This window comes from Trachypithecus francoisi, unplaced genomic scaffold, assembly GCF_009764315.1.
Source record: "Trachypithecus francoisi isolate TF-2019V2 unplaced genomic scaffold, Tfra_2.0 Lachesis_group9, whole genome shotgun sequence".
Taxonomy (NCBI): Eukaryota; Metazoa; Chordata; class Mammalia; order Primates; family Cercopithecidae; genus Trachypithecus; species Trachypithecus francoisi.
Genome location: NW_022681474.1, coordinates 31,959,921 through 31,964,593, shown reverse-complemented (window position 1 = coordinate 31,964,593; position 4,673 = coordinate 31,959,921).

Genomic DNA, 4,673 nt, shown 5'->3' with positions numbered 1-4,673 from the left:
TTTTTAAAGGATATTTGTGATTTCAAACCATGACTGGTATCTTAAATGCTAATATGGAATCCAGAATATCATTTAGAGCTGGCATGGATCATTGAAGGCTTTTATGTCTTAGGCAAAATACAAATATTACTTAGCCCTATCTTTTGCATTTTGCATAAACATTATAATAAAACATTTTTAAGTCCTTAAGTTTGAGGAACACTAGATGCACATATATGTAATTTATGGATTTCCCAATTAATGTGCTGTTTTTGTCCTGTCACAGTAGTAAATATTTATTAATTACATACATTTCCAGTACCATTAAGCATGCTAAGTGTTGAGAAAGTGGAAGACACACAGGCTTTTAAGTTTAATTGGGCAGAAGAGTATTACAAGGAGTGTAATCTGGAGCAAGGTTGACTGTGTGATATGTATGGACATTTACATGAAGGAAAAGTCACAGAAAAAGAAATTTTCAGGAGTAATTTTACATAGAAAGTGAAATTGAGCCCAGTTTAGAGTTAAGCAAACTTTGAATTGCTGGAAGTGAAGGGAGAAATCATTCTAGGAGAAAGAATAAAATGAACCATGAAAATAAGAAATAGCATTACATTCATGTATTCATTCGGCAAACACTTCGTAATCAACCCTTCCTGTGCGTATTGTTATGATCTGATCCTTGCCCTTAAGGATTTTGGAATTGTGTACAGGAGGGAAGACACCATTGGACCATGAGTGCCTGGTGTATATGAAGTGGCCTCTATGTATATATTAAGTGAATGAATGAGCACATGAGACTGGGAGGAACAGCAGAGAAAGGGAGGAAGTCGACCGGACGATGTACCTAAAGAACTCTTGTGAATCACAAGTTGTTAGCAGTTTGAGAGTTCAGAGGAGAGAACATTATCTTGGCCACTTAGGACGCTGGGAGGAGGAATCATGCCCCCAGGGCAGAGGCTGGCTTGGCGGGGCAGTGCCAGCTGAGATCTCCTGGCGTTTTTGTGTCTGCGTTGGTCGCCCCATTGGGATTTCTGTCTTCCTTCGTTTGAGTTGCTGTCAACAGAGACCCTGTTGCCCCTGATTCAACTGTTGCGCGTTCTTGAAGTTAACAAATTCTTTTGTGCCATTTCTCCCAGGTACTGGTGTTTGATTTTGGTAGTGAAGTTTACGTATGGCATGGGAAAGAAGTCACATTAGCACAACGAAAAATAGCATTTCAGCTGGCAAAGCACTTATGGAATGGAACCTTTGACTATGAGAACTGTGACATCAATCCCCTGGATCCTGGAGAATGCAATCCGCTTATCCCCAGGTACTCCTGCTGCCACCTGGGGACGGCTCCCCGAGCGAGCTGATTCCCTTCGATCCCTCCGTTCTCACCACAGTCCTCTACTCTCGCTCTTTATAGGGTTCAGTTTTCCTAAACGGTTATATGCAGCGGACTGTGAATATTCACAAAAGGAACAGTTCTTTAACTTTTATCTAACTATTGTGGAAATATGGATGCTGTAGTCTTCTGGAAGAGGTTTGTTACAGTTGATTTCTTGAAGTGAGCAAGAAAAGCTGCAAGTTCCCCTGCGGCGTCCCAGGTCCTGGTGTGGCAGACGAACAGCAATTGTTGAAACAAATACATGCAGATCTGAAAGGCTTCCCGGGTCTGGAATTCAGCCATTGATCTGAAAGTGCAAAAGCAACATGCCTCCTTCTAATTTCATACCTTCCCAGCATCACCCTCAAATTCCAGGATTTATTTGGCAGCAGATGATGTTTATGTCTTTATACCTTTGGGAAGGGAAGAGGGGGAGAAGATGGTATTAAAATAATGATTGCAATTTTAATATTCCCTGCATGTACCGGACTCTTTAAAGTCATTTTGGCAATTCAATAGAATATGTGCAGACTCTAAAATTAGGATTATGAAAAAAAGAATTCTTACATTAAAAGATTGTTGTTTTTTCAACTATCAAACCAAAAAAATAGGCTTTTTAACTATGTGTGCCATTACAATAGATTAGAAACCAATGAACCATGAAACAGCATAGAATATTGGGCATCACACAGTACATTTTAATGTCTTCCATTGAACTGGTCTATGAATTTCAACTTTCCTGCCTAATTTCCTGCTGTAAAATCCAATTATTGATTTTCGTATTAATTAATGATTGTAGTATGGCAGTGCGATAAGAAGTTTTCAAGTCCCTTTTAAGCAAATGCACTAATGTTTAACATCAGTATGGTGACAACCGTTATTTTGAGGACTGGAGCTACAGCTCAAAAGATTTTATTTAGTATACCAAAGGAAAAAAAACAGGCTAAAGCATAAAATCTATGTGATGGCCAACTGTATTTAATAATGGCATAATCACAGATCTGGAAGTAGATGTCGGAGCTCCTAACCCACTGGTTTTCAACGTCTCTGAGACGGAATCACCTGAGGGGCCTTAAAAAGATGCGTTTGCTCAGCCCAGCCCCAGAGATGTGTTTTCGATTCACGTGAGTTAGAACTTATGTGTCAATGTGTCTTAAAAGCTCCTGGGGATTTTAAGATGCAGCCAAGATTACACACCCAGCCCTTCTTAGCAAATGAGGCTGAAACCACTGAGCCCAGTTCCAGCTGTAAGTCAGGGAAGGGGGTAGAGAAACACACCTGGCTCCTGGCCCAGGTTCGTCCCCCTCACCCTGCAATCTGCCATGTGGCTTGCTCACAACGCTTCAAAACATAAACGACAGATTCTAAAGCAGAAGCCAAGAGCCCTTTCAGTCATCGTCTTAGCAAGCCTGCAGAGTAGGACTGACATAAGAGACCGTCAGTCCTTCTGATAAAGACCACAGCCTTTCAAGACCGCCGTGTGTTTTCCATAGGTGCTTATGTTTGGTTCCCAAAGTCCCACAAGAGCACGAGGTGGAAGTGTCCATGTTCTATGATTTACCGGCAGCTTTCTTTGAATCAGGCAGCCTTTTTGATGTGCCTCAGCTGTGACATCAGCAGGTGTGGTCTTGACCAAGCAGGAAGCCACTGAGGCAGTAGCACAGCAGGGCACGAGCAGCAGGGCGGGTTGCTCTAAGGGGTGGCTGCATCCGGGCCGGATTCACAACTGCAGATGGATGTGGAGGGATAAGAGATCGTGCATATTATTCCAGGGCTACGCCCTCCGCAGCATATCTTCTCAGCTCTACCTTTATCTAAAATACCTGTGTTCTTGGAGACAGTGTAAATTCTGAAATCCTACAGCCACACAAGACCTCCAGGTGGGGCTGTGCCATTTTCTTTCCTATCTCTCTGTGCTCTCCACGTCTGCTGCCCTGGCCAGCGGCATAGAAATAAGTGCACAAAAAGGCACTTCATGATCTATGAAAGTGTGTTCATTTTAGTGACGGGAGAATCTCCGTACTCTGGAGAGCTTTGCTGTAACACGACATAAAATAGTAGAGAATTGAGGGAGGAGCTAGGTAGCTTCCCTACGTCTATGAATTAATTGGAAGGGAAACTTGGTGAGTGTCTGCAGGTGACTGGGCGGCTAAAGTAGACAAGTGAGGTTTCCCCGTGGCTTCTGCCTTTGCCAAAATCCCCACCCAGCGTGCCACCTCAGGGCATCCCAAAGACAAGAATTTGCTAGAATGTGGCCCATGCCTGTAGTCCCAGCACTTTGGAAGACTGAGAAGGAAGGATCACTTAAGGCCAGGAGTTCAAGACCAGCCTGGGCAACATACCGAGACTCCTGTCTCATAAAAAAAAAAAAAATCAGCCAAACATGGTGGCACACATCTGTAGTTCCAGCTATTTGCAAGGCTGAAGCAGGAGGATCACTGCAGCCCAGGAGTTCGAGGCTGCAGGGAGCTATGATTGTGCAATTGCACTTCAGCCTGGGCAACAGAGCAAGACCTTATCTCTAAAAAAAAAAAAAAAGAATTTGCTAGAATGTTAAAGAAGTCTAGTCCTGACATGGTTCATGTCACATTTAGGCACATCAAAAACTCCATGGACACAAAGCTTTGCAAGACTTCAGACTAAAATAACAAAATGTCATTATTTGGTAAAATGCAGGAAAATAAACCATTTGTTCTATACACTACTTACATGCTTTGAGATTTTTTCCAGTAGCCACATGTGTTTTAGACTCCTTTGTTTAAGCTTAGCTTAATCTTGGTTCTTTTCCTGTCTATTCTCCCAACCCCCACCCCCACCCTGCAGAAAAGGACAGGGGTGGCCCGACTGGGCGCTATTTGGGAGACTTACTGAACACAATGAAACAATTTTGTTCAAAGAGAAGTTTCTGGATTGGACGGAACTGAAGAGAGAGAATGAGAAGAACCCCAGGGAACTTGCCCAGCACAAGGTATTCCAGTGACCAAGTCTCAAACCTCAGGGCTTGGTTCGGGTCCCAACAAAAGTGGCCTTGATGTAAAATGATCAAATCAGGATAGTTCGCGAGGTCATCACCTCAGATGTATCATTTGTTTGTGGTGAGAACATTCAAATCTTCTCTTCTAGCTCTTTTGAGATATGCAATACAGTATTGGAAAACAGTCACCCCACTGTGCAGGAGAAAACCAGAACTCATTCCTCCTCTCTGATTGTCATTTTGTACCCTTTGGCCAACATCTCCCTATCCTCCCTCTCCCATCTCCTTCCCACACCCCCTTCCCCATAAAACAGATGCATGTATCAACACATCAAATCATACTCATAA